The sequence below is a fragment of the Centruroides sculpturatus genome, unplaced genomic scaffold (genome assembly GCF_000671375.1).
Source record: "Centruroides sculpturatus isolate CEXI.00-Female unplaced genomic scaffold, Cexi_2.0 scaffold70, whole genome shotgun sequence".
NCBI classification, from domain to species: Eukaryota; Metazoa; Arthropoda; class Arachnida; order Scorpiones; family Buthidae; genus Centruroides; species Centruroides sculpturatus.
Genome location: NW_019384571.1, coordinates 421,255 through 441,898, shown reverse-complemented (window position 1 = coordinate 441,898; position 20,644 = coordinate 421,255). Strand labels below are relative to the sequence as shown.

Below are 20,644 nucleotides of genomic sequence, written 5' to 3'. Positions count from 1 at the left end.
TTTTTTACAACAAAGAAAACACATTGTTTTAAAAGATTGTGAAAATATAATTATTAACTAAAATCTTCTTACGTGAATACTGGAAAACATAAATTAAAACTCCAAAACCTTTAAACGTCCAGTAGTAATCAATTTAATAATAAACAAACGTTTTCGACCATACTTTCGGTCTTCGTCAGGTTTAAAAACCAGTTAGATTCGAACCTGTGCAATCGTAGAACAATGATTATGAAATTAATTTTGAAAAATGGAACAGCACAAACGGATTTTAAAAGAATGCAGTTATGCATGTGCATTGCCATGGCGACGGAATGGCATATGTAATACATACAATTATATAAATATATATAAATAAATACACCAAACGGGGATGTGGTCTTTAATTGCTGGAGTGAACGTCTCCCGTTACCTCATAGCAGTACTTCCAAGCGTGCGACACATTGACCACATCATTAGCATTAATGCAATTGGTGCGTAACCCGGCTTTGTAAATTTCCAGTGCCTCCAGATTTTGCAGGTGTTCCACCCGGTGAGAAAGTTTGATCAGTTTGGCCTCATGTAGGTCAGCTCTTACAAGCAGCGGCCCACAAAACACACAACATAAATAACACACAGTCTCGTGCGGTAGTCGAGTACAATCATCACCTCAACTCAGTTTACAGGGAGATTGCCGCCCATACTAACACTAAGATTGCATACAAGAGGCCTAGCACTGTATATGGGCTACTCCGCGGTGGAAAAGACAAAATCAATAAAAAGCAAGCACCGGGTGTTTACATGGTCCCTCTATGGGACAACAGGTTTCAAAAGGAATTAGTTTATATTGAGTCCACAAAACGCTATTTGAATAAAAGATTGCAGGAACACAAATACGACATCGTTAATAAACGGCACACCACCGCCCTATCAACATATGCCACTGAACCAAGCATAAGAGCTGACCTACACGAGACCAAACTGATCAAACTTTCTCATCGGGTGGAACACCTGCAAAATCTGGAGGCACTGGAAATTTACAAAGCCGGGTTACGCACCAATTGCATTAACGCTAATGATGCGGTCAATGTGTCGCATGCTTGGAAGTACTGCTATGAGGTAACGGGAGACGCCCACTCCAGCAATTAAAGACCACATCCCCATTTGGTGTATTTATTTATTTATATATATTTATATTATTGTATGTATTACATATGCCATTCCATCGCCATGACAATGCACATGCATAACTGCATTCTTTTAAAATCCGTTTGTGCTGTTCCATTTTTCAAAATTAATTTCATAATCATTGTTCTATGCTTGCACAGGTTCGAATCTAACTGGTTTTTAAACCTGATGAAGACTGAAAGTACGGTCGAAAACGTTTTTTTATTATTAAATTGATTACTACTGGACGTTTAAAGGTTTTGGAGTTTTAAAATATAATTATATTTTATCCATCCCTGTCTGTATTACAAACATTTTAAATATGGGTCATGTTGACCCTACACAAGTGCAAATGTTCAGAAGGTTAAGGTGATTAACACATTAATCACAATCTTTGAAAAAATTCAGGTTGCATGGGCCATTTTCGTTTTTTCTATACATTTATGTTCTTTTCATATCAGAAAATCCAAATTTGCTCTTTGAATTTTTCTTTTTTTTTTTTTTTATAAATAATATTTATGCTGATTTTGAAAGTTTTGTTTGAGCTACAATATATATGCCTCAAGGCTTAAACAAATGAATTTACATCTACAGGCCATCTACAGTCACATATTGTGCCTCATTTGCACATTGGTACAAGTTTTGTTTTGAGTTATTTTTTTACTTAAACTACATTTACAGAAATTCTCTGTGAGATACTACTGGAGCATATTGTGTAATCAGTCATTGAGGCACAAACCTTGTATCTTGAAGCACCAGGGAAAATTTTTAGCAAGTCACACAAGTGGTACCTCAAGTGACTCTGTGGTACATTAATTAAGGGTTAAAATCACTGTAATACCCATTTGTGCATTTCTCATCATTATACATTTTTACTCATCTGTTCAATTCAATGCATTTGTATTTTGTATTAATTAATTGCAAGTCTAACAGCAGTATTAATTTCATTTTTGTTTTTAAAATCTTCAAAAAGTAAATTTGATATTTTTCAAGAAAGCTACTTTTAAATATTCAATATCAGTAAATGATTACAATTTTTTTTCTAAAACAAATCTACCTCTATATGATCTTTTGATGTCATTGAGTACATTTTGTATAAAAATTTTGTTGTGCTACAATTTTACCATAAATTTTAGATCTTTTTAATTTTTCTGACCATTTATAGATATATAATACATATTTTACCACCTTATAGGAATGTAAAGTACCTTTCCAGATGCCTCTTTTCTTGGATATAGTCATAAGAATTACATATTAAATATTTTTCTTTTATCATTATAAAAAAAGCAATTGACATCCTTACTGTCCATGAAAATAAGTTTTCTTTTTCTTTGAGGTATTTATTTNATATTATAAAAAAAGCAATTGACATCCTTACTGTCCATGAAAATAAGTTCTCTTTTTCTTTGAGGTATTTATTTTAAATAGTAAAACCATGTTTTTAAAAATTTTATACTATTTATATCTTTTTATAGTATTTAGAATTACTGATTACACACCTTTCATTGAATAAATTAAAACATACCATTTAAAAACATAACATATCCACAAACCTCACAGTCAGTCCAACAGTATGAAATCCAGACAACGTTTTCAGCCTACTCCAAAGGCCTTCTTCGGAAACAAACAGATTTCCAAAATGAATACTGGAATAACCATGGAATATGCATTTTAAAAATTGTTCACATTAAATTTGAAATTTAAAACACCAGTAGTACAAACAATTATTGAAAGCTTGCTGTCTTACAGAGAAGCATCAAAATACACTTGTCATGCACAGAAAAACAGGTTTTCCTTCTTTGTAGTTGATACAGTTGCACCTCCTATTCACCTTAAAAATTTCTAGGACTTCCAAATCCCTAATATGTTCCAATTATATGATTGTTCTTAATAGAGTGGCTTGTTGAAGCATAGAAACATCATCATCCTCCGAGGCATACACCAAGAAGGTGGTAGTGGTTTTTCCATATTCTACAACAACATATATATGCTCCTTGACTCGTTTCAATAATGAATTTTTGGTCAAGCCAATGTAAACTAAGTTCCTGCTGCATCTTGTCATGAAGGAGAATCACATATAGCCTGGGGCATGCTGTGCTTAGGAGGAACTTCCATTCCTTAGCATAGAGAAAGTAGGAGAGGAATCCATATGTACTCTGGTATCCCTTGAGATTGATGATTATCTACTATATAAAGCAGATAGCCAATCATACTACACCACTAAACAGTTCTCACCATTTCTGCTTCCCTTAGGTTACCTGGATTATTGTGAAACATGAACTGCGATCTAATGTTGTAATCAATGCTTCTAATGAGGTACTTGGAAAATGCAGGGGTACATACTATCTTCTGAATATTTAAATAGTATTTCAAAGTCCATGCCAATTAGATATAATACTAGATGCATACACTGTCATAAAAAAGATTTTAACGCTGTCTAAGTCAAGTACTTTCAATGATACAAAATCATCATCATCAGGCTAATGAATGTCTTGAACTTAGGACTGAACATCATTACATGCAGCATAACATACTCAATATTTAAATATTCTAAACACTTAAATTTCATATGGAATTTGAGGTTCACAAATACGAGATAGAACAAAATTTAAAATAAAAGACAAACAAAAACAAAAGGCACAACAAAATTCTCAAAACATTTTTTACAGCATGAGTTCATGGTGTGTTATAACATGAGATTACTAGGGCAATAAGGCATCATGGTCGAAAAATTTAAAAAGTGTAATCCACAAGTTAGGAAGCTCAAGTGTGGAAGTATTGCATGAGTAAAAGGAGGAAGTGCAGAGAGTTTTCCAAATAAATATGCCCTATCATCAGCACAATTCCTAAGGACAGGAGTTTGAGTTCACACAGATGTACTACCTCCCTCCCTCTATCGTATCCAACTGCATAAGTCCACACACCAAACATTCAGTGAATGATACAGGGAATACTCACATCTTTTTAACCTCTCCTATCTATGTTTTTTGTACATTTCATCTGAATTATTTTGCATCCTACAGATATTCCCTTATTTTATAAAAATTCCACCTCTTAATTATCTACTTAATTTTTTATCTAAGTTTACCCCCTTTTTATTCTAGCACATGTTGTTATACTATTATACACATTAAAATTTTCCTCCCCTTTTTTTAACCTACATCTTCTCAAGTCGTGTTGTCCTAACTGTCACTTCACTATAATCTCAGGTAATTATGTTTTATTGTATAAAGCTTTGTATATGTATCCTAAATATTTCAATACAATTGGTAAATCTGTAACTCTAATAATTTTGCTGATAAATCTGTTATAATAGGACTGAAGAGGGGCATTAAGTTCAAAATGCACATCCTGTCCTATCAATAAACTGACCTTTTTCCACTAAAAGTGTTCCTATGTGATTTGTTCTCAATGGCAACAGTAAGAAAATACATTAAAAATGTTCTTTTTTTTATATTATTTTTTATATAATTTGAAAATGTTCCTTGTAAACACAATTAAAGACTAGATAGATTTAATTTGGCCTAAATTCTGATTTCATTTTAATATGATTTTCTTTTTGTAATAATTATAAGCTGTTAAGCGACCATTTTTGTTTTATCTTAAATTCAGCCGAAAACTTGTACAGTCAATAAACAGAGATTAAATATATGATGAGATGAAAACAAGATCAATCTATATTCTATTTTTCATAAATTTCAATATTTAAATTTTATGAATCTGTTTATTGATAACTACACAATTAACTAACATTACATTTGACAAAAAAGTTTTTCAATAAATCATTTGCAGATTATCAGATAATTCTTCATTCTGTCTTATATCTGTAGTGAAGAGAGAATATTTTATTTCTAGGAGAAACTTCTTAACATATAGGCGTTAAATTACAAATAAATGTCGCTAGATCAACAAGCACTTTCGACGATAATTATTTTCGTCTTCGTCAGGTCGTTAAAAATGTCCTTTTTTTGAATATGAATATCAAATTATTCCAACGGTATTAACATTTTGGAATAAAAGCAACGGTAGAACGTAAGAAAAAGAATTTAAATAAAAACACACACAGTAATAATGCACATGTGCTATAAGCTTCCAAACTGTGGAGTTAGATACATTGTCTTAGGCAGTTATACAAGTTAACCCACAAAGGGGGCAAATCAAGTATGGGGGTGTTGCATGGATTTAGTATGTTGGTAAGGAGGGCCTCCCAAAAATACACGTGGCTTCTGTTATTACAATATCTTAGTATGACCACCTGGTCCCTCAACGTGTGCGTTGGTGTTGCAACACCATTCTAGCGAGCTCAGTTTCACTCTTGCCTGCCCTGATAGAAGACTGATGTTCCGAAATACGATAAGACAACATTCTGGTTGTTGTGTCAATATAGTAGGTGTGACTATCTGACATATTTTCCAGTGGGATAGAATGTACCACTAACATCTGTAGAATAATAATTATAAAATGTTCCATTTTACTTTATTAATATGAAATTCACTTGTTTAATTATAATAAATTAGTGTCAAGTTTGTTGCTGTTTGTTTGAAATAAGTTTATGGGGACCACCAGTTGACAACAGCTACTGTAGACAATGTCACAGTGCATCTGAAAAAGTTACTTACTATAATAAATCAGTATTTCCAAAATTGCTCCTGAGATGGCCCCTACAATAGCCAGTTTATACTTTATTTCAGACTATTTCTGAAACCACAGTGTCAAAAGTCACAAAGTTAATTAATGGACATCCATGACTCATGTATGTGAGGTTCTCATGACTGTCATTCTTGTAGCATATATGCAATCTTTGACACAAATAAGAAAATTCAGAGTGATATCAGGTGATCAAGTGACCAAGGAATGAGACCAAGTCAATCCTCTATCCAAGATCACCCTCTATCTCTCCATCCCCTTGACCTTTTGCAACCAAAATTTAATAGCATCAATGTCCCTTATATACAAGCTACCTTGTATTGTAAATGTATTTCAATAGTTAGAGACATTAAGTTTTAATTTTTAGAAATAAAATTTATTTGAAATAGAACATAAAATTTTACATTTTACATGTATATGATAGCATAACTCTGTTACTAACAGGAAAAGTATTATGTACAGACACTACTAATTTGAGGTGGAAAACATATATTTTAAATTAAAAATTGTAATTAAAAGAAGCAACTATTTATTGTGACGATGTCACAATAAATAATTTCTTATTTTAATTGCCTTCTCATTCAATTTACATTATACTTTTATTATACAGTAGAGCATTGATTATCCGAATGCCAATCAACCGAAACGTTGGTTAACCGAAAATGTTCCAGTTGGACTGTGTCATGCTGAATCGAATGTTTTTGATACTAGATTAACTTCTAAAGTATAATTTTTTTTGTTTTTATATTTTCAATATATTTATTTTGTTTGTACAAAATAAAGAAATAGTTTTTAACGATACAATAGCCATGATTATTATTATAAAAATTTTCATTAGGCTTAACATCGACGAAAATTCAACATGAAGTGACACGCAACAAAGAAAAATTTAAACATGGAATATATTAATATATTATTATTGGGATAAACTAATATACTATATTATAAATGTATTTTTTCATACATAATCGGTTATCCAAAAAATCGATTTTCCAAACAATCCCAGTCCCCAATTGATTTGGATAATTGACACTCTACTGCAAAGTTTCCACTAAAATAAATGCAAACTACAAACTGAAGAAAATTGAAACATTCTATTTAGCTGAGAGCTGGAGATGTCACAACTATGTTAAACTTATATCTGATTTCTATTTACAAGTCAGTTTAAGTCTATTCCTCACAGTCTTGATTTGACTAAGTTAATCACAAATACTTCATTTTAATAACTTCTAAGTTGTTTGTTATTATTTAATGTGTCTTTGTACAAATTCAAGTTTCTTGAAAATATATAATCATTGTTTATAACTGTTAATAAATCTAATTGTGGGAATAGTATTTTGTAGTTCACTTTCATTAATACTGTACTTATTTTAATAAGTAAATTAAACATATTAGGTATGCAGAAGCATGGAACATATGCAAAACAACCAAGCGGGCCAAGTGATAAACTTTAGAAAGTCAAATAAAGTTTCAGCTACCTGGAAGGTATGCCTAATAAGAAACCATTATGTGGCAGTAAAAAGCAATAGGCATATATATTTTTTATCTTTTAATATATGGTTATATTGCTAAATTTTTGTGCTATCTTTTGTATTATAACTATTAAATATCTACACTAAACAACACCGGAATGACTCCATTCACCTGAAGATTAACCATTTGTGGTTCAAAAATGTTTGTGAAGTACTGTTTTTTCATTCTTTTCATTTTTTCTTTGAGTTTCACACCTGTGACAGGCTGGCTTTGACACGTAGATAATTTCACCCCAGTGTTGTTTAGTGCAGATATTTAATAGTTAGTGATGCTGGCTAATCGATGTATTATAACTAACTGTTTTTTTTTGTGTTTTTCTTGTATTTATTTGCCAATTCACTTAGTTCATATGATGATTGTAATTATCAATACTGGACATGTGCATTAGGTGTAAAAGAAAAGAAAAATTTTTTTAATGTTCTAGAATGGGTTTCATTCGTTTTAAATCATAATATTTGATTTTTCCTGAGGAAGATCAATAAAATAGACTAAAAGCATTAGAAGTTTAAATAAAAAGACTGCATCTTAAAGGGTTTTTGTTGTTTTATGCTATTTGATTTAAGTGCATGTAGAGAAGAGTGTTTTCTGTTAAGTAAATTAGTGAATACATACTTCTATGTCCACAACTGGATTAATTAACAGTTGTGAAAATGATTACACATTTTCAAAGAAACTTTAATTTGTTTAAAGATACACACTAAATAATAACAAATGACTTAGAAGTTGTTGAAAAGAAGGATTTGTGATTAACTTGCAATCAAAACAGAAAACAAGGAGTAAGCCTCTATTTGGGAGTAGGCTAGTATCAATAACTCAGACTACTGTATGAATAAATGAAAACATTATCTTCAGGTTAAGTTCATTAAATATAATTCATCTAAAAAAAATTTTAATTATTTGATAAGTTTGTTTCAATTAATTCTGTCTAACATTGTAAATCTGAAATGTGTTATATTAATAGTTTAAAATATTAGTTGGCTTGGTTTGATTTATTGACATTTTATGGCACAATAAAATACTAGTGTGTATATTACACAAGAAAGATTACAATATTAATAGTGTATTCTCTTGGTACCAAATATATTATTATTTACTAAAAATCTGGTTAACAAAGAATTATGTATAATTTATATTTTGTGTCATTTAATAAAAACAGAAAATTGCATTTAACAATTCATTAAAATTTTATTGTTAGATCTAGAATTTAATATTAAAATTTAGAAAATAAGAATTAAAATCATCCAATTTAATTTAAAAAATTAAAAGTTACTAGCTATCTAATGTGACCATAAATTTTTGACCCAAAATAATATAGGCCTACAGAGATTGTTTAAAATAAAAGTTGAGTCTCAACCCACAATTTTTATTGTAAACAACCTATATGGCCTACCAAGTTCAGTTTTCCATGACTTAAGTTGTCTCTCAGTTGGTCTGAGAGATACAACTCATTCATAAAAAAATGAATTTTATTTTCTGAAAATATATAACACAATTAACCAATCCTAAAGGAGTTCTGCTACAATTCCAAATGTAAGGTTATAGTAAAAAATATTGATATCTGCTGAAAGTCTTTAAAATAGAGATAAAGATTTAAATAAGTTAAGCATACCACACAAAATACTATCTTGCAGAGATAACTACTGTCAATGCCTGGTTATATTAGCACTTTTCCCATGACAATGCCTTAATTATGAAGAAAAAAATTGAAATACAGAAAAATGCTATTCCAGCTGTAAACAAATGAAAATCTTTTCAAATATTTATCTATTTTGTAATAACAGCAGCATCTACTTTCAAATACTGTCAAACCATGGTTTTTGAACATAATTCATTATTAAAAGTTGTTCTAAACCCAAAGATTTTTTTAGCCTAATGATGCCCATTTGACACAAGCAAAAACATTAGCTCTATTCCCCTTTTCTTCTGCTAGTATTTGGCTTTTTGAGGTTTTTATAATGTTTATCAGTTGTGAGTGGTTGTATTTTATATGTCAATATTTTTAAAGTAGTTAAGACTAGACCTCCTAGTGTTGAACATAGCTTTAACCCATTTCTTTCTGAATTTCAATTATATCATCATAAAAGTGTTATTTTAAATGCTAATATGTTTAAAACTAAACAGTTTGTCATGTGATTCAAAATTCAATGCAAAAATTTGAAAGAATGATATGAAATTATATATTCAGCATTCCAAAATCAAAAAATCTTTCTTTTTTCAAGTAAGAAATATATTAGCTAAACAAAAGAATTAATTAAAGAAGTTAAAAGCATAATGTATAAATAATATGTNCACTACCGGTGCGTTTACCTTATTTTATGTAAAATAAACATTAAACTATTAAATTTAAATTATAAATAAAACATCAACATTTATTTAAAAGAAAATGGACACTTTTCTACAAACAACAATACTTTTTATTAAAATGTAAGAAACATAATTGATACATAAAATAGAATTTCATTTTCTATTTTCTCTCATTTCAGAATAATGTATGATTTTAAAAATAAGGCAGTCCCATCAAGAACTTATATAGGGCATGGGGAGAGCAGGCCTCTTTTGCCATTTTTTTTGAAAAAATAAAATATGTAGAATGTTTTGATATTAATAAAACTCAAAGATTTTATTTTTTTGTTAGTAAAAATGGTATTCATTTATAGGAGTAGGAACCAGTATGGGCACTTAAGTTTTCTCCAGACATAGAAATTTAGTCCTTGAGAATGGGTTTCAGAAGAATCAACCAATGTTTGTTTTGAAAAAGTAATTAGGAAACTGAGACTGCTTGCTTCTAAGTAAAAACATTCCAATTTAAAAAGTGTATAAAATTTCAACAGCAATTTAATGTCATAAAAACTAGTTAATTTACAATATACAAAATTCTATATACAACATTCAAAAATACATATGTAGTTCTAAATAAACTTTTTAAAGTTAAAAGAAATTAAATTAACTATAAAAAAATTTTTATACTATTTTTGTTGTTTCATGTTTATTTTTGTTTTAAAAAATAAAGAAAACTGAACACTAGATTTATAATACATCTGTAATATATTAGTTAAAAACAAAGTTGAGCATATTATATCCAGTTTTTCATTGTATTGCCAGTCTACATGTTAAGTAAACATTGTACAATACAGTACCAAACATTCAGCAAGCTCAGGACCTAAAGAGATTTCTGATTTTCAGGACACAAGCTAAATATACACTTAAAATATAAAATAAAGAATGAAGTTGTATTTAACTAATACACTTCTAAAACAGGATTTGTTTGGTCGTTATTAATCCTCTTAAAATATAGAATACCATGTATAATGTAATATTTAGGATAAAAATTAAGTGAAGAAAAGTAAAGAACATAATTTTATTAACTAAGACAATCACCTGCACACAAAAGTAGTCAATTGGAACTGGCACCATGAGATTTGTATGCCATAGCCACACAGAAAGCTACAACAGTACTACAGCCCACCAAGGTCAAACTCTATCTGCTGTGCTTAATGCCTTTGACTGCATCATAAGACATGTCTAGCATTTTAAGTCCTCTAAACAACAGGTACTGTACACTGAAAATTCTGAATACAGTAATCCTCTGAAAGTCATTTTATAAGATACTGAAATATCAATTTTTAAGCACTCTGATGGCATTACCTGGCATGCAATCAGACAACTACTATCGTTTACATGCCTATCTAAGACAACTGAGATTCTAACTATCTAAGACAACCGAGATTCTAACTATCTAAGACAACTGAGATTGCCTGATCACTGCGAAACTTTTGCAGTGATCAGGCAATCTCATCTCATATGTAATTTTTTGTCAATGAGTATATTTTAGTTGCAATTTAAAAAATTAACTGAGGGCAATTTCATTTTAATGCTGTAATGTAGTATGATTTTTTACATTTAAAATAATGGAAAAAAAGACTCCAGTTAAAATTTCTACAAGATCTGACTTACAGTACTGCTAATGTTAATAAGAGATAATTGTATTTTAGATGATTTATAATGTTCCTTTCAATAATTTTTATCTACTTTTTGCAAAGATTTGGCAAATCGAGTGATATAAGAAAGTGTTCTGTCAATTTCTGATTAAGTGTTCTTTTTATCATGTAATAGATTGAAAAATACTGCCTGAAAACAGATCAAAACATTTGCATTTAATAAACTGATTAAAAAGAGAAAATTTCTTAATACTTATAAAAATTATCAGAATTAAAACTTTTATAAAGATGTTAACTTCATTAAATATAACATTATTTATAAATTAAATTAATAAAAATAAATTCTTAATTTTGAAAAACTCCTGAAATATTCAATACTTTTTATTTTGTAATCATCAACAAAATAAATTATAATTTTGCATTAGGTATAAAGCTATAAAAACTATAAAAAGTTTATAGTATGATATGAAAATAATTTATATTTTTTAATTTTGGAAAATCCTTTAATAGAAAGCTTTTGTAGTAGTAAGAAACTATAAATCAACAAATATTAAATCAAATTCTAAAAACAGTTACCTTAAGTAAATTTTTTCAGTCAAATATTTTGTAGCTTGTCTTTAACTAATGATGAGAATATATAACTATACAAAAATAGAAAAATATTATTTCATTAAACTTATTAAATAATTTTAATAAAATATTGTGCAATTCATTATGTAAATTACAGCAAATTATTAATTTATATTGTTAGTAAATATTATAAGTAGTTTCTCAAACTTTTTTAATTATATTAATTTTATGAAAAACATTTAAATTACTAAAAATTAAAACATAATGAATATGCTAAAATAGATATTAATCAATAAAATTTAATTTATATTTTATAAAATATAAAACTAACTAATTAGTTTCATGTATTACTAAAATACTTATTAAAATGAAAAATTAATATATATATTAATCTAAAATATAACTTTAAATTATATTTTAAAAATCTAAGTTTAAATAAATAGCAAATTATTTTAATAAAAATACCTGTCTTATAATAATAATAAATTGATTATTCCATGTTTATATAATATACAAGTATTCCTTGTACAACACGGTTTTGCTCTAACACAGTTTCAGAAATCCTTCATACAAAATTTCGCAATTTTTAAGTGTAAACTCTGTTATTTGACATTTTTTTATTCAAATAAGCAGTGTGTTGTCTGAAATTTACCCACACATTTTAGAATATTGAAATTTTCAAATTCAATATTCTATATGAAAGGCACAAATGAAATTTCCAATTTCATTTGTGCCTTTCATCAGGTTTACCTTAATGAAAACTGATAGTGCAATTTTCTTTCTTTCTTGTCCTAGCTTTCCTACCAATCAGGTGTCATAGTAATTGCTTTCAGACTTTAGCCCTTAAAATTGTCACTATATTTTCTTTTTATAGAATAATCTTTATATTTAGTAAAGTTTATTTAAACATTTTTTGGTAAGTGTTATTAAACTTTTTTTTAACCATAGGTAAGCAATCATTCATAAAATTGATGAAAGTGAATTGATGAATAGTATCTCGGTATTCAAACAGTTCCCAACTTGAACAATTTGATATTCAAATGCCAATTCTGGAAAAAAATTGCTTGGTACTCAACTGAACAAATTAATCAAAAATTTGTTCTAGAGGGTTATATAACATATTTTTATTTTGTCATCCATAAAAAATTATGATAAAAATAATGATGATGTTGCTATTTCTGATCAAGAACAATAAAGCTGAGATGACAATGATATTTTGTAAAAAGAAAACACCCTCATTTAACTAAAATTAATATTAATGCATAATTTTTTTTTTTTTAAGTACGGATTTTCATTGCAAAGAGCATCACTTACTGTCTCTCCTTCAAAAAGCATAGCTAAATTACAATGTTCCATCCAAGTATTCAAACAAGAAATAGAAGCATTTCTAACTGTCATTTTGTTATCGCCAAAAGCTGCAAGCATTCCTGGTGCAAAATTACGCAACTGTTTCACGCAGTGAGGACCCATTACAGTTCCTAACATTTGACAAATATTCAAAGACTGAATCAAAAGATTCTTGTTAGAATCTGTTAAACGAGCTTTCAGAACATGAGGCAAATCTCCCAAATTAGGAGAAATGAATTTAGCCTCATTCACAATGGTAGATAATTTTTGTAAAGCTTCACCTCGTACTTTCCAGTTTTTATCTGACAATTCAGTTATAATACATTACTTTTAATTGTGATTGTTATTCTATAGCTAATTATTAATTGGAAATAAATTATTCATTGCTTTAAAAAACATATTTCTCTTAATACCAAAAATAATAGTATACTTTAGTTAACTTTTAGAACTTAACCCCGTATTTTGCAATAGTCCTTTGTTTTGTATAGCATGGATTCTCACAACAATACTTTATAAAAACATTCTTAATTTTTATTAAATTCATTGCTGGATTTATAAAGATGTTAAGTTTATTTATGAACTATTTATCTCCAGTTACTTTTGAATTTCATGGTAAAATTTATATTCCTCAGAATCTTACTACATATAAAATCAAAAACACATTTTTATTTTCTCTTGTATTAAAAGGCTTTTAATGAATCAAATGGTCAAATTTTCATTGTCAGATAGCCTATACGTGTAACTTGTTTTATTAAATGCAACTGAATATCTTGTTTTTTATTAATGCATGTTTTCTTTTTCATATAATTTATCACTATAACACTTACGTACAGTGGCGTTACAGGAATGGAATCTCGGACTTGGAACTTATCCAGCTTTAGAGAATGATCTCATATGGTAGCACTTTCAGTAGTGTAAAACTATCATCATCAGGCGGTACATAGAATACGACAGTTTTACAAATTTCAATATCAAATATTTCAAATGATGTTTCCAATGGTTTAGTTGATTATGGTTTTCGTCATAGCACGTAGATAAGAATGATAATAAATAAAAGTGTCTTAGTGAGAAAAGGCTGTAAGAGAGCCTAGTACATGCATGAAGTACAGTACACACCAAGGCAAAATTAAACATATGAGTAGCAAAGGAGTATTAATATCTTGGGTTGAGTTGTTTGAAAACTGTTATCCAAATTTGTGGGAGCTCGAGAGTTGGGGAGCTGCACGGTGTGGTAGTAGAAATGTAGAGTGTTTCCCAAATAAATAACTCTTTTTGCTTGTTACAGCATTTCAGTAATTTTGTTCATTCCGGTTTTACACTACTGAAAGTGCTAGCATATGAGATCATTCTCCAAAGCCAGATAAGTTCCAAGTCCGAGATTCTACTTCTGTAATGCCACTGCACGTAAGTGTTATAGTGATATAGTAAACGTCGGCATGAAGTGAAAATATATTATTTCACATAAATTATTTTTAATAAAACAGTAATACAATAGAAAAGTTACATTTTGTTTTAAAAATACATATACACAAGTATTTCATTATTTCAGAAAAATTATTTTAAAAAAATTAAACATCTTACTAAACCTGATACATTGTGATAATTACATATTACTAATAAATTTGACCCTAGAACAGTGGTTCTCAACCACTGTGCCCTAATGTGCCCCAAGATTTCTGAAGTGTGCCACCACTGCAAATATCCATACATAAATTACATCAGACAAGTAGTTCAATAGGTTCTACCTTCCTATGGTGCGTTTGGAAATTGTAACCTGTGTTATCGGTAACAGCCAGTAGATATCAAGGCATTTAGAAAATGTGACCTAAATAACAAACTGCATTTAATCACTATTATGACATCACCGGTTGTCCTGTGATACTTACCAAATTAAATACGACGACAAAACAGATACAGCAGTTCTATTATAATACAAGATGGCAGACACATTGTATCATCTAATGAATGTGGCCGTAATTTTAAAAATTTATAGAAAATAAAACAACATTTTGTTTCCATGACACAAAGCAACTAAAATCAGAAAACAGTGTCTTTCCAAATTTCAGATAAAGCAAGATAGAATGGAAAATGGCCAGCAAATGCTACAAAATTATCAATTTTACAATATAAATTAAATGAAGATATATAAACAAACATTAGCTAACCGATAAACATTAAAGCAACCAAAGCCAAATTAACGGACTAGAAGCGAGCTAAATGAAGATATTTTTTTTCCGATACTTGTTTAAAAAATTGGTATGGCCATGTCATTTGTAGTGATGAACACTCAGTAGCAAAGAGAGCATTACAACTCAGCCCACCTGGACGACGACCCCGAGGGCACTCCAAAATGAGGGGAATGGATCGACTGCAAAATGACACGAGGAGAGTGAACGTCATGCCGGAAGACGCATTGGACCGTACCAAATGGAGAAGGGCATGCAAGAAAGTGGACCCTGCATAGAAGCAGGACTTCAATGCTTGGAAGAAGAAGCCTTGTTAAAAAATTCTACAAATTCATTTTCTTTTTTGATAAACTTGTCGAATCATCGTCATATGATTCTGAATGTTACCGCAATGTTACCAGTTAGAAATTCCAAACACACCTCTAGCAGGGACTGGCTGAACTGATGCACATGACTATTACAGTTCTGGGGCAATACTGCAATAGTATTGTCAAACTTAATTAAAATGGATTCAAAGTAATATACGGTATCTCGTTTTTAATAATTTTTTGACAAAATTATTTTTATTTTAAAAGAACCTCTTAAAATGGATAAATGGATTAAAAAAAAGAAAGTTTAACGACAATAATGATGTTAGCGATCAGGCTAATGAGACCGAGCCCAGTCTAAGTAAAGATGTTTTCTCTGCCAAAAAATGTAATGTTTATCGTAAGTATAACAATGCGACATAAAATTTGGATTTACATCCACAATGAAAAATGATCAAACTGTTCCCGAGTGTGTGATGTGTTGCTGTAAATTGTCAACAGTGTTATGGTTCCCAGCAAGATCCAACATCACTTGCTCATTAATCATCCTTTGCTTGCATCAAAAGTCAAAAGCTACTTTCAGAAATCATTATCTTAAGATCCAAACATGTAAAGGTTTTTGAAAAACAATTTAGTGTGTCTGAAAAAGCTCAGATAGCTTCTTATGAAGTGGCTAAATTAATTGGTCTTAAATTAAAACCTCATAATTTGGCTGAAGAAATTATATTACCTGCTTGCTGCAAAACTGTAAAAAGAATGATGGGTGAATCAGCAGAAACTGACATTTGTAAAATACCACTTTCAAATAACACAAATCATTGCAGGATTATAGACTTGTCCCAAAATATTGAAGAAAATACTGGTAAAACTCTTGCAAATTCCAATTTTGCACTACAAATTGACAAAACAACTGATATTATGGGAAAAGCACACTTATTGCATTCGTTCGATTCATTCACGAAAATGATATAATTAATCAATTTTTACGTTGTCATGAATTATCTGATTTTTCAACAGGAAAACATATTTTCAATGTTATTAATTTGTATTTACAAGAAATTAATGTTTCGTGGAATATGTGCATTGGCATTTGCACAGATGGTGCTCTGGCTATGACTGGATCTATAAAAGGATTTTTAGCACATGTAAGGGAACATAATGCAGATATGTTAGTTACCCATTGTTTTTTGCATCAGGAAACACTCATTACAAAATAATTACCATCAGAATTGAAACTAGTGCTGGAACAATGTGTTAAAATAATTAATTATATAAAATCAAGACCATTGCAAAGTCACCTATTTAGTCAACTATGCCAGGCTATGAAGTCTAAATATGAATTATTGTTATTGCACACAGAAGTTAGGTGGTTGTCCACAGGGAAGGTTTTCTCTCATGTGCTTGAATTAAAAGACGAGATAAAGTTATTTTTTGAACAAAAAAATAATGATTTTGTTGATTTGTTGGATGGCAAAATATGGTGTGCTAAGCTAGCTTACTTATCTGATATTTTTGTTAATTTTAATAGCATAAATACAAGTATGCAAGGACCAAATGAAAATATTTTAAACTCCACCGATAAATTGTTGGAATTTAAAAAAAAAATAATTTATGGAAGAATAAGGCACAAGAAGGTAGTTTAGAAAAATTTGAGTCAGTTCCAAAAGACTGCTATAAAATAATTCATAAAATAGTTTATTTGTTGTTGTACTAAATTTTCGAGAGTATTAAACACAAGATCGTGTTATTAATCCGTGTAACCACCTCATTCTTCTAGTTTGTAAATGCAAACTTATGATGTACAAGTGCCATTTCATGGTTAATGTTGATTGATGAGGGGCCAAAAGCCCGAAACGTGTAGAAATACCGTATCGATTAAATAAAGATGGAAAGAAGCCACGTGATTGATTAATAACACAATCTTATGTTTAATACTCTCATAAAATAGTTATCAATCATTTGACAATAGTTGAGCAAAGAATTGTTCATTAGTTTCCAAATTTAAACATAAAAAGTTTGATTGGATTCGAAATCCATTTGTGATAAATGACACGTCAGTGTATGAGTTAACTTTGAAAGAAGAAGAAGAACTGATTACGGTGTGTAATAACAAAGTTCAAAACATGAATGTTTTGAAATTAAATCTTGGTTATTACACAGAATCAACCAATTCGTTCTGGATTAATCTTAGATATGATTATCCGACAATATAACAAAAAGCTTTAAGTGTGTTATTACAATTTTCCACATCTTATTTGTGTGAACTTGGATTTTCAGCTTTGACCAACATAAAAACAAGAAAGAGATCCAGTCTTTTAAATCTGGATCATGAAATTAGAGTAGCATTATCATTTTTATGCTCAAATATAAATGAAGTTATCAAAAAACACCAAGCTCAAATTTCGCATTAAATGTAATTTGTAATTTATCATTAAATAAACATTTTGTTTACTTTGTAATGCAATTTCATTTTATATTTCATTGAAAATTATTATCGTATGCTATTTTTACAAAACATATTATAGGTACATCCCTCAATTAACCAAGTAAAATTTTTTACAATTTATCTTATTGTTAGTGTGCCGCCAAATTTTTAGAGTACTAAAAGTGTGCCATGACGAAAAAAAATTGAGAACCACTGCCCTAGAGGGAGGAGTTAGGTGCCATTTCATATTAAATTTAAGAATTATAATTTAATTAAATAATTTTAGATTAAACTGGAAAAAATTTATTTAATATTAAAGTTTATTAAGAAAAAAAATTAATAAATCTCTTTGGGTCAAGATTGTTTAATTCCCTCATTCTGGTAACATAATCGCTAAAATGACCTTGAAATCTACCATTAAACAAATTTTAACTTGAATAAAAATTCAGATAAGTCAGATAGAGCTTTCTTTAAAAAATACACTAGATTATGAAGCATGACATTGTACTTTTTTTGCAAAAAATTGTTTCACAATTTCATTGCATTTCTTTGTTTATTCATGACAACAATTGATTTAATACAAAAAGCTAGTAACACATTAACAACTAATCAAACTTAATCACTATTTTATTAAAGGTTCACTGAACACTCCAAAGTTCACTGCTAAATTATACTAGTAATATTGTAATTGAAAATTCAGTCCTAAATTTCTCAAACACACCTTCAAATCATATATCTGATGTAATTTTTCCATTTCTGAAAATAAATATTCAATAAAAATTTATTTGGAAAGAACAAGCCATATTATAAAAATTATTTTTTTTATGACAACATATATAGTCTAAATATCATTTTGCAGGAAAGATTGATTAAACAATACCTATGTCCCCATCATATTATAATAAGCAATTGACATATTTGCTTAATAAACAAATCAAATTACTGCATTTAAACGAATATAATATTATAGTTCAGCAATCATAACAGATAACATTGAGCATCAATATTAAAATCTTCTGAAAAAAATATTTCATGAAGGCTAAAATTCCAGAACAAAATTCCTAAATCTGTATTTTGAACATTATATTTTCTTTAACAATCTATGTTTATACTAGGGTTTCTCATTTCCCAATCTTTCGCTTGTCCCAGGATTTCGGGAAAAAGTGAACTCTTTCCCGGGATGGAATTAATTATTTTTAAGATATACAAAATATCTAAAATCTTCTTACGTGAATACTGGAAAACATATAAACTAAAACTCCCAAAACCTTTAAACGTCCAGTAGTACTCAATTTAATAATAAACAAATGTTTTTGACCGTACTTTCGGTCTTCATCAGGTTTAAAAACCAGTTAGATTCGAACCTGTGCAATTGTAGAACAATGATTATGAAATTAAGTTCTTAGTGAACCCGGTGCTACTGTTCATCGTAAACACGTTTTAGAGCTGGTTGCACATTCTATGTTACACCTCCTTTTTCTGCTTTAACAATAATACTTACTTACAAAAGCGTGGTGTACCTATGGGCAGCCTGCTCTCAGGAGATTTATGCGAGTTGGTGATAAGGCAGCTTGAAGGAAGGATCATACCACGATTCGTCTCCATTCTCATATACAAGAGGTATGTAGATGACATCTTTATTCTATGGAAAGCGGAACCGAACATAAACAATTTCATAAGTGCAATGAATGACAATCCGTACAGACTCACCATCAACTTGGATCAGAAGTGCAATACTGAGGCGCATTTCCTCGATATCCACCTACAACTTGATGGCACTAGTGTGGTAACGAAAGTACATTACAAATCATGCTATAGGCCATTGTTCATCCCGGCCAACTCGGCGGACCCATACTCATATAAGATCTCGGCATTCCGTGCCCTAACAAGGCGGGCTTTTACACACCATACTAGATCTGAGGACACTGAAGCGGAGTTGAAACGCATTCAGAACATAGCAGTAGGCCTATAGCACGAATATATAAAGAACCTGATACACAACCTTGCCCGCGCATACGTATCACGAATAGCCGCACACGACACTTCTAACATACAAACAGCAGCCCACGAAACACACAACGTAAATAACACACAGTCTCGTGCAGTAGTCGAGTACAATCATCACCTCAACTCAGTTTACAGGGAGATTGCCGCCCATACTAACACTAAGATTGCATACAAGAGGCCTAGCACTGTATATGGGCTACTCCGCGGTGGCAAAGACAAAATCAATAAAAAGCAAGCACCGGGTGTTTACATGGTCCCTCTATGGGACAACAGGTTTCAAAGGGAATTAGTTTATATTGAGTCCACAAAACGCTCTTTGAATAAAATATTGCAGGAACACAAATACGACATCGTTAATAAACGGCACACCACCGCCCTATCAACATATGCCACTGAACCCAGCATAAGAGCTGACCTACATGAGACCAAACTGATCAAACTTTCTCACCGGGTGGAACACCTGCAAAATCTGGAGGCACTGGAAATTTACAAAGCCGGGTTACGCACCAATTGCATTAATGCTAATGATGTGGTCAATGT

The 20,644-nt window shown here is 30.0% G+C and overlaps 1 protein-coding gene across 1 annotated transcript in view; it reads right to left on the bottom strand.

Moving 5' to 3' along the window:
• LOC111624189 (R3H domain-containing protein 2-like) overlaps positions 1-20,644 on the bottom strand; it is a 282,865-nt gene that overhangs the window by 223,119 nt on the left and 39,102 nt on the right. Inside the window, exon 2 of the mRNA XM_023367000.1 lies at positions 11,838-11,902. The gene's annotated coding sequence lies outside the window, so the exon portion shown is untranslated. The remainder of the gene's footprint in view (positions 1-11,837; positions 11,903-20,644) is intronic.